The sequence below is a fragment of the Poecilia latipinna genome, unplaced genomic scaffold (genome assembly GCF_001443285.1).
Source record: "Poecilia latipinna isolate Pla-1442-1.1 unplaced genomic scaffold, P_latipinna-1.0 Scaffold4005, whole genome shotgun sequence".
NCBI lineage: Eukaryota > Metazoa > Chordata > Actinopteri > Cyprinodontiformes > Poeciliidae > Poecilia > Poecilia latipinna.
The window spans coordinates 4,730-15,667 of NW_015116621.1; the positions used below are offsets into that span (position 1 = coordinate 4,730).

The 10,938-nt window shown below is 39.4% G+C and overlaps 1 long non-coding RNA gene across 1 annotated transcript in view; it reads left to right on the forward strand.

Moving 5' to 3' along the window:
- The window catches only part of LOC106942043 (uncharacterized), a 20,607-nt gene that overhangs the window by 4,723 nt on the left and 4,946 nt on the right, over positions 1 to 10,938 (forward strand). Inside the window, exon 2 of the long non-coding RNA XR_001423528.1 lies at positions 9,451 to 9,458. This is a non-coding gene — a long non-coding RNA (uncharacterized LOC106942043). The remainder of the gene's footprint in view (positions 1 to 9,450; positions 9,459 to 10,938) is intronic.

The following is a 10,938-nucleotide window of genomic DNA, read 5'->3' on the forward strand; positions in this document are numbered from 1 at the left end:
ATGTCAGTCTTATTCAACACTCTTCAAATAAAGTGTTACCAATTATCCTTTATCCACAAGGAAAATAAGCAGGTTTTATTAGCAAGCAAAAGATCAGGAAGGATGGTGTTCTGTGAAAGGGGCAGTTACTTTCAGATTCTTGCTTGCGTGAGGTGTGCCAATGGGATTAGTGGGAACAAAGTGATGCTGGACGGTAGGGCACAATGAGCGCATCCACTACAGGGCTGAGCTAACTGGATTAGCCTCAACCACTGCAGGCAGACTGTCATTAAGGCCTCATAACTTCATGCCTACAAACCCACATATGGACTCTGGTGCCAGAAAGGGAAAGTGTAAAAAGATGACATGGAAGGAGCCGTATGACTGAGATGTTAGGATAGAGATGCAGTAGTGGGGATGAGGGATTAAAGGGAAGATAAATTGAAGGGAGGACCTGACTAAAGAGTGAAAGCAAACATGTTTTTATCTCAACCGAAGCAGTCATTGTAGAGATTGAAATTTGGTTTGATGACTGAAATATGAGAAACTACAGACTGATAGGAGGAACCAAAGAGCCCAGTAAAGGTAAAGGCAAATCTTCTGAAGTCGGGATATAATTAATTTAATTTCACATAATTATCGTGGTAGAATTTGTTAAAACTTAATGAAATATATTTGTCCTATTTGATGTTTGTTGTGAAATAGACTCACAAACAAAAGATATAATTAGTCCAAGTTTGTCGTTTATTGAATGTTCAGAAACTACAGCAGGTGTGAAGAGCCACAGCAAAGGTAAACAAAGGTAAAACAACCCGAACAAACGATCAACTCAAAACCACTCCTACCTTTTTACTCTCTGTCACACCCGTTGCCGTGGCAACCGCCCCCATTCAGGTTGAGCAGAGATTACTTTAAGAACACAACATTCAGTCCGTTACGATATCAGGTTTCTAGGCTTGATATTTATTTCTCAATTATTAATAAGCCTCTCATGAACACAGCGGTGGTTGAGTAACTAATTGAAACTCCTGCTCTGCTCGTCAGTCGGTCTTTGAGTCGCCTTTTTTTTTTGTTAATGGAACCAAAACGCACTGAATTATGCAACACCTTGTTGAAACAATAATTACTGAGATTATTAATTTTAACACGTTTCATTGATTTTTTATAATTATTCGTTTTTAATGAAGCTACAAATGTTTAGGATCTTAGTGAATATTTTTGATAAGCCTGTCAGAAGAGGAAGTGCTGGTCTCGGCATCCTGGCGGCGTTCAGTTTGTCACCTATTGCCGAGATCAACTCAAAACCTTTTCGCGATTGACATATTGGGCACCTAGATAATGTGCAGATGTTTCTGCAGCTGTGTCAAGATAAGAGACCTGAAAAACATCTTGTGTAAAAGGCCTGATTTGCAAGTTGTCTTAAAAGGCTGTCATGTGCATTATTTGCACTTACCTGTGCAGAAATTTATCACTATGATCTGAAGAGAAAAAAATACTGAAGGGTTGCAAGCCTCGTTGGAGTTAGCTAGTTGGAGTTGGCTGAACTGCTAAGTCTGACATGTTTCTCCGCTTTTGCAAAAGACAAGTCTTTGTGTCCTTGTGATCTTTTCAGTGATTATAAACCTAATACCAGTTTTCCTGTAGCCTTTTGAATTGACGTCCTTTTGCTTTCAACTGTCTAAAAGTGGAAGTAAACCAAGGTGCAGTATGAGTGAATGAGACAGATCTGATTTTAAGTGGAACAAGATTCTTTAGAAGGCTATGAAGGTTTTTGTTGGAGTGTGCAATCAATTCATCTGGGGAAGGAAAACGGTCAACATTGGGTAGATTATTAATACAATAAGATAAATTGTCCAGGTTGATGTCCTTAATAGTATGAAAGGTTATATTGCATGGGTGGTTAGATTTAGAACGAGAAATATTAACTCCAAATGATAGAAACATGTGATCTGAAAAGAGCAAGGAATCTGCTTTGTAGTCAATGGGTAATATCTCCTGAGCAACAACTTAAATCCAAGACATCTCATTTAAAAGGTGTCGGGAAATTGATGTATTGCTGGAGTCCAAAACTCTCCAAGCAGGATATGAAGGCTTTGGTAAGAGGAGTCTGTTCATTTATTCACCTTAAAATCCCCAAGTAGTATTATGTTTGGTGAGATTGTAGAAAGATGTGAAAGGAATCCAGCAAGCTCGGTAATAAAATATCTATTATATTTAGGAGGGCGATACAAGGCGGCAATTATAGTGGGAGTTGGTCCAGAGAGCTGTCACATCATTGCTTCAAATGAATGACAGACAGGAACAGTTTACAGGTTCTACCCTCCACTTCTCACGGTAGATTATCAAAAGATAATCTACTGTGATTATTCCGTGATAATCGTGAGATATCACAAGGTTGAGCGATGTAAAACAAACCCTGGAGGAGTAGCGTCATTCAGTGGAGCAAAGTCATTCAGCTGTTGCCACGTTTCAGTTAAGCACAAAAAAAATCAAACTTTTGGTCAGAGATTATATCCTGCACAAGACACCCCTTACTCATGAACAAGCAGTTGTTGAAGAGACCGAAGTTGATGGTTTTATTGTGCTTGACAACCGTGTTAGCTGACTGAGTCAGACGGGCCAACACACTGTGATGTAACGAAAGGAAAAGGTGTTGGACAATAGAGTGGATAAAAGAGCCACAGCAAATAGAGTGGCGACTCTATTTGGTGCACAATGCTATGGAGGCGAGTTGTGTTTTTTTGTTTATACCATTTGTGTGTTTAGATTGTTTTCTGTTAGATCGCTTAAGCTTCAGTTAATTAGTATTTGCTATTTTAATGTTTACAATTACATTGAGAACAGTAGGCACAAAATAAATGCTACAAGTCCAGTTAAATAATTTTAAAACCAGGCATTAATCAATGTTTTACTAGTGACAATTACAATTTACCTGCAATACGTGGCTAGTGTCAGCGTCAAGCCCTGACTGAATGAATAACCTTATCATTATAGCCTATTTATGTCATGTTAATGATGAATAGCTGAAAAGTTACTGGGTTTATCAACTGCAGCAACTTCGCTCCAACTCCTCTCCTTGTCATTTCTGTGAATATTCTTTGCAGGAAATGTTGAATGAACAGTCATGTTGTTTCCACATATCACCTCTGATGTCCACTCCGCCTTGTCAGCTGTTTGGGATTCTCCTCCGTGCTTTCTGAGGGGAAAGCATGGAGGAGAATCTGTGCTTTCTGATTGGCCACCTGTCACATTCAACAGGCTGTTCTCACTTCCAGACGAGAAAAGTACACATTACTTCCGCAAACACCAAGCAGTAAATCAGTAAACCCTGATTTACAGTAATCTCTCTCACACACTTGAGTAGCAACATCTGTTCTTAATATCAATCTTTAATAAGACCTAATGGTAACATAAAAACAACGTAAATATTATAGCCTCTGTATTGGTGTAGTAGGTTAGGAAGTACAATCACCTTCAAATAGCAAAAATCCCAAAATACTTGAGATTCCAACTAAAAACACTCATAACTTCCTACCTTAATAATTTAAACACCAAATTTATATTAAAATGTATTAATATGCATTTTAAGTGGAAACTGTCTTGGCGCTACTGCAGTAGCTAGTATCCATGATTATCCTTATGTCTGCTCTTGGTGGCACATTCAATCAGCACCAAAGAAAATAAATGGCACTCTTGGATTGGTTGCTTTCTGAGCGCCACCAATAGTATGTCAAGAAGAATTTTGCCAAAGGGTGTCATCTACCGAAGCTGCAATTTCTTTTGAATATTTTAGATGTTCTCAAGAAAAAAAAGTTTGTCGCTCAAAACAAACAAACAATAAATTTTTCTAGGGGCTGCTTTTCAACCCAAAGTAGAAAAAAGAGAAGCATCACTCCCAGAGGTCTCATGTGATGGATTATGACTGTACAGGTTTTGAAACAGACACTGCTAAGTTACAGATAAATATCACCCTGACAAGTTTCAAAATCCAATTTCTGCTGAAAAACAGCACTGATCTGTGTTTTTCAGATGGTCTTAACCTACCTGAACAGTTAATTAACCTAAAACCTCCCTATTCTCATCAGAAAAATTAAAGATCTCTCCTGACTTCTCCTTGTCCCTTATCTAGCGAGGGAGCAGAAATACTGCAGGCTGTGTTGTAAACGTATTTTGGATCAGTGGTAGAGGGAAATGAGTTTTAACTGAAATAGCTTAAGATTACTGAACTGTCAGGAAGAAAACACTGTATTAACCTCCAACTTCCTGCTTTCTGACAACAGGCACCTGAGCACACTTTGTGTCCCAACGTAAAGCAGACAGGGAAGTGAATGCAGTAGGTCACCATAATGGTGTGTTTGTGAGATGCAGTGAGCCTATATAAGCATGGGGGAGGAGAGTATATCAATAATTCATTCATTGATCTTGAATGCTCCCTGCTGCCAAATGCTTTGCCTCTGCTTTCGCCAACAATTTAATTTGTAGTTTCAGCATTATTGTCTTGCTTACCTGTCTCAGCCAGAGGCCTTGCTTTCCCTCAGTCTAAGAGTCATGCAAAAAGATATTCAGAGTAAACTCACTGCTTCTTCTTCTGATTTGTCACAACACAGAACTGTCTTTGAGCTCCAGCAACTTTATGTCAGGATAAATTAGCTAATTTAGGCGTCTAATAAGTCTCTATTAGGTGTATGCAAACTTCTGTTTTCAATCTCTGCACTTTAACAAAATTCTTTTCAGAACAATACAAAAAAAAAATAACACCAAGACTTCTCTGATTAGATCGCACCTTAGAAATTAAGGAATCAAAACAGCAAACAACTTTATAACCGGTGGTGTCAGGAGTCACATTGAGAGTTCGATTCAACCATCCAGTCCATGATGGAAACATAGCTACTGCTTTTCTGAAATCAAAGTTGTTTATGCTCATTTTGAAGTATCACATAAAGAAACGGCAAAATTCAAAACAACTTGTGTAGAAAGTTTTACACAAAGTTGAGGGTGTAAACAATGCCACTGGAGTGACTGGTGAGAAGCACTCCAGGCTGGGCTGGGATGCATCCATATGATTAGAAAGGCATGTAAGATAAGACTTCAGTGCCTTGCCCAGTGGCACATCAACCCATGGAAGAAGAAAGCTGAAGTTCAAGACGACTGCTCAACCCATTGACTCAGTCACTCCATAGGACAAGACAAAAGATAACACTAATCAGATGTTGCTTGCAGCTGAAATGTTCCCCAAAACATATTGGACACAACTTGACATTGTGGACTGCTTTTTGTCCTTGGGAGCTCCAAAATCATCAAAGTGTGTGTGAGACAATGAATGACCGAAGATCACCAATTTCAATACACCATCAGGGATTTTTGAAATTGACAAAATATTTTGTCCATTTTGGCCAATAATCACACTGTTTGAAGCTGGTGCAACTGTAGTGTGTCAAAAACACACTGCATGTTCAAAAATTGTAAGGGACTTGCATAAACCCAGCTACATAACCTTTTTAACAAAAAGCCTTGATACCAACCCATAACACACTACATTAAACAATTGAATAAATCCCAGAGTGCGTGGTTTCTTTCTTCTGGCAGGATCAAACATATCCAACAGAGACTGGACAGATAGGAGGTTGGAAGAAAGAGGTCAACATTAAGTGCCAAAACACACCACTTGGGTCCAAGTCTTCACGCACTGTTCCAATTTTTTTTAAAGACATAGACTCAAAACCAGTGGACCCGAGAGATTAAGTATTCACACGAAAGCATGTATCAGAAATCCCGCCAGCGAAAACAGTCTGGCAATAAACCAAAACTTGTTTGAATAAGCTCAGATAAGAATACAGTTTCACTCTTTCATTTCTTTTTGTGCTTCTGATCTCCTGCCTTGGCTGGCTATTTTTTTCCCCAGTAAAATTTCTTAGTTTGTATCATCCCATAAATGGATGTGTTTTACTTTGCCACCATGTCTCACTTTCTGTCTCACTCATGAGATTCCCATCAAATTACAGTGCAGTTTTAAACCAAGATTGGTCGGACAGTCTGAGACGCAGTCACAGGCAATCATGAGTAGTCTGCAAGCCCACATTAACTTTAACGGGTTCTAATTTACCATTGGATCAGATGTCAAAATGGATCCGATGAGTTCTGGCCTAAAGGCTGCAGAATGTAACTTTTGTAAAGTATACATCTCTGATATATTTATTATAACTGTCACCATTTTGTGAGAGTATGTTGTTAGGCAGATAATCTGTGAAAAGATCAACCACCACCTCCTCCCTTAGCTACTATTGCCATCTGAAGAAATGCACCTCTCCCAACAACCAATGAAAAACAGATGGAGGTCCTTTGTCAGTAAACCTCAAGTAGTCATTGCTGAATGTGCTAATGCTGAAAAAACAACGCAACAGAAAAATCGTTGAGGTGTCTTTGCTAACTAGCAGTGCTAGCTGTATCATAGTAGAGTATGTCACAGCAATTATTTGTCACTTGTCATTTGTTTCTTATTGCTATGACAACCCAGATGTTGGCAAGTTGCTGTTTTCCTGTGGTCAAAACATTGCAACTTCTTTGAACAATATTTTGCTAAGAAGTTAAGTCAGGTTTCTGCAACATGTTTCTTAGAATTTATGTGGGTTTATTGAGTTAGAAAGATTTGTTGCAACACACAACAGCAAAATGGGAGTGGACTGAGCGTAAAATAATCCAGAGAACAGCACAAAGGCTTCACCTTAAGTCTGCAAGTGGTTTAAACTGGGCAACACAGTAATATTAAAAAAGTAAAGTAACATTGTTAAACTTTGTATACTGCAATTCTGTGAAAGAAAGAAAAAAGAACACAGTATTACACATTGTTTATGGAAGTTTATCCTTAAAGATTAATATTTTTTTTATAGTTTTCATGGTGTTCCATGGTTCTACCATAATCTATGAATTATTGAGACCAGTGCAGTTATACAAGGGGGAGTGGGACACAATGCCATACGAGACTGATTGACAGACCCGCCTCCTGGCTCTGATTGGGTGTTTCTAGTTAGCACTGGGAGACAGCACAGGAGATTGACGTTTTCACAGATTATATGTTTCAAACTGTCATGACAATGACAGATTAAAAAAATATATTAAAAAATATTTAATAAATTTTATATAAACATGGCAACATTGCATAATTTTAGCAAAACATTTCAAATGTGAAGCTGCTTGATGTTAGTTGCCATTTCATTTGGACTGCTAAACTGGCTGTTGACTTGTCTGGAGTATACCAGAAAATAAAGGATGGTGACCCAAACCCACAATGAATAGATAAAACAGGAAGAGAACTACTATAATTTTCTGTTGGTTTAACACGTTATTAGAGACATCTAAACCACCAACTTGAGAAGAAATATAAATTACACAAACTTAATTTAAATATGGTCTAAGAATATAAAAATATTCAGGGAGCAAATTATATTATTTTTATAGAACAAAACAAAACAAAAAAAAAGATCCATTTTGAAGGGAAATTATTCACCAAGATTAAAAATTAGCATAAATTGTACAGATATACGAGTACTGGATTTGATGAAAACAAATGTTTTGATAGCCTGAGTAAGGTAATATGCATGAATAAAAAACCTCCTTCAAAATGCTACAGAATTTAGAGACTGTTCTCTCACCATTCATTTTCACTCTGCACAGTTCAGACTTCCAGCACAAGTTTAAACTTATGTCATCTACACAAATACTCAGATGACTCTGCAGTTGTCGGTTGTATCAGTGATGGACAAGAGGCTGAGTAGAGAGAGCTGGTGGAGCGCTTTGTGTCATAGTGTGGAAACAATCATCTCATCTTGAATGTGAACAAAACATAGGAGATTGTAGATTTCAGGAGGACCAGGGTCAGGTCAAACCCAATTTCCATCTTTGGAAAAGAAGTGGAAGTGGTTGAGAAATATAAATACCTCAGTGTTGGGCTTGACAACAGACTGGACTGAGACACTACAGTAAGTAACAGCAGCATCAGAACAAGGGACCTAAAAAGGCTCATTAGGGATCTAAAGGAGGCTGGTTTTGTTCTGGTGACGAGTGTTTAACCTCTGGAGATGACAATGCAAAGAAGGATTCTTCATAGAATCAAGAAAATTATGGGCAACCCTGACCATCCTCTTCATGAGACTGTCTTGGGAAGGCAGAGCACCTTCAGTCAGAGGCTTCTTCAGATTCAGTGCAGTACAGACTGCTGCAGAAGATCTTTCCTGCCAACAGTCATCACAATCTTCAATAACTCTTTGAAAAATCTAAATTAATGAGTTACAACATTTAGTTTTCCTTTGGGATTGATAAAGTATTTTAGAATTTGAATTAAAAAATTTCTAACATGCCTTTCTGATCATATAAAAGTGTCCCACTAGAGGTTGGCAGAAGGCTGCATGCCTTAGGTGCTGCAGAAATCAGATAAGCTGTCAAACATGTCATCAACACTGTGAGGAGCCTGATCAAAGTTAATAACAGAGGCACACAAAGAGCGACAGAGGAGCAGAGAAGGGACCCACCCTGTCAGTGTGTGAGAGGAGCCTCCTCCTCTCTCCCTCCTCCTACTACTACATGGAGGAGTCCACGACAACAACACAGGGAAGAGAGGAGGTCCAACTAGCCTCAGCAGGTCCAGCTAGCCTGATCGAAAAAGCTTCATGTTGCCCAAAGATGGAGACAGGAGCCATCAAGGCAGGATATCACGTAAAAACAGCACAATAAACCCCATAATCTGCTCCACCTGCTCCACCTCTCCATCCCCACACCCAGCACCATGTGTAACCCACTTACCTTCTTGGGTCTCTTTCTCCTCTGCCCCAGCCCATTGATGCGATCGCTGGGGTCCAGCCTGTAGGAGTGGTTGTCCTCACTCATCCTGTCCCCCCAGCACCAAAACAACCAACTCACTCCAGTTTACTCTACTAGATTTTAGTCCCTTTTCTCTTCCTGTCCACCCCTCTGTGTGAAAAGAAGCGCCTGTCTCTCGTCTTCAGTCCTCACTCTACGGCTGAGCCAAGAACCGACCCAGCCAGAATAAGGGTGGGGGGAGGATTCATCGGGGAGAGGGGCAAGGGGGAGGGAGCACAATGGTGTTGCCATGGTAGCAGCTGCCACCACTGTTTATCTGGAAACCTCACCAAGATACTTGTGTTCGTCTGTACACACATAAACACAAGTGGTAGTCGTATGCGAGTGTGTTTGTGTGTGTGAGCTTCTCTTTTTGTTTTCATTCAAGCAACTATGGAATGATCCAAATAGGACAACAGCATAATTGATTATTAATGTGTAAAATAAATAAATATGAGAAGACATTTCCAGTGAAGGAATGAAAGCACAAAGAAGCATTCAGGGTCCTAAGAATTTCACTGAGTTGCGTCACCAAATATGAAGTCATTAAAAATTCATACAGTGAAACGGTGCCTCAAATGAAGTTTAATCCATTAACTGTAATTGTAAATTGTTAAGGTATTTTTGTGAGATCTTTAATTTTTAGAAATATCTTCATTAGTCACGTCTGCAAATTGCTTTATCTGAGGAACTGAAGAAAACAAAACACACTTAATATTGCCACAAATACAGTTTGATTATGTTTCTATGCTGAAAAAAAGTGTCAATAAAATATCTAATCCAGTTTTTTCAGTTCTCCCTCCAGAAACCATTGCATCCTCAGGGAAGTGAAGTTACCTTTCTTATAACTGAGAGATCCTTCCAAATGCTTGGAGAGCTTTAGTTAGCACTAATAAAAATGAAAAATAAAACAAAACAGGCCCCCCCCCAAAAAAAAAAAAAACAATTGCTGAAATTTGTATGCTTTGCCACAATTCTAATTTAGTGGCAAAACACAGAGATATTCAGAATGTTTTCCCACTTGATTGTCTGGTAGACTTGGGATAATTGTGTACCAAAATTACAATATCTGTAACATTTTCAGCAATGTGCACCCTTCTCTCTCATCCCCCTGTCCACATGCCCACACTGCTTTGTGAAATCCTTTAAAAAACAGACTGCCTGCATCCCAATGCTCCTCCTGGCTATGAGCTCCCAGACACAGCAGGCAGAGGCATCTCCCCATATGTGACGATAAATAAAGTATTGCCGTTTTTCCACCAACTGCAATTGGCCTGGAACCTAATGGATCATACAGGACAAGGGGGGCTGGTGCCTATCTAAAGCGATGACCTAGATGATGATCTAGACAGGTCGCCAGGGCAACTCAAGAAACTCATCCTACCATACAAAACTCAAATAATATTTACTGTGCAAAAGTAAAACACAAATTCAATCATAAATACATTATCATCATGATGTTGTGACTAGGGATTCACTGATCCACCTTTTTCACTTCCAAAACCGATGGTGGTATCAAACATTTAGTATCAGCTGATACCAATCTGATAGTTTCTTATTTTAAACACAGACATAAATGTATTGAGTTACACATTTATTTAATAATTCTGAACCAACACAGCATGCTAAAACACCAACTGTCATATCCACTTAGCTGAGTCATGTAAGTGTGTGTGTCCTACCTCTTGTCCTGCCGGGTGAGCCAGGCAGGTGTAACTCCAGCTGCACATATTCAAACTAATCACTAGGTGCCTCTAAATAGGAGCTGGATTCCTGTGGCAGACGCCAGATGGTTCCATTGCATCTTGTGGTAACTTGGTTGTTTCTTAGTAGAACTTAGTCATAGTACTAAACTCGGTCCTGGTCTGATCTCTGTCAGAGCCGACGCTGGTTCTCCTGTTCCGTAAGCTTCAACACTGATACCAGCATTCCCCGTTCCTTCTGGCTGATCTTGGTCTGCCCTCCTTTGTTCCCTGGCCACCATCCCGGGCTATTCCTCTGCTTTGGTTTTCAATCAACTGCTCACCTGCCTGTCCTCTGTCCAATGGTCCATTGCTCTCCCCGAAGCCTGAAAACATCATTAGCAAGGCGCTGGAAAACTTATCT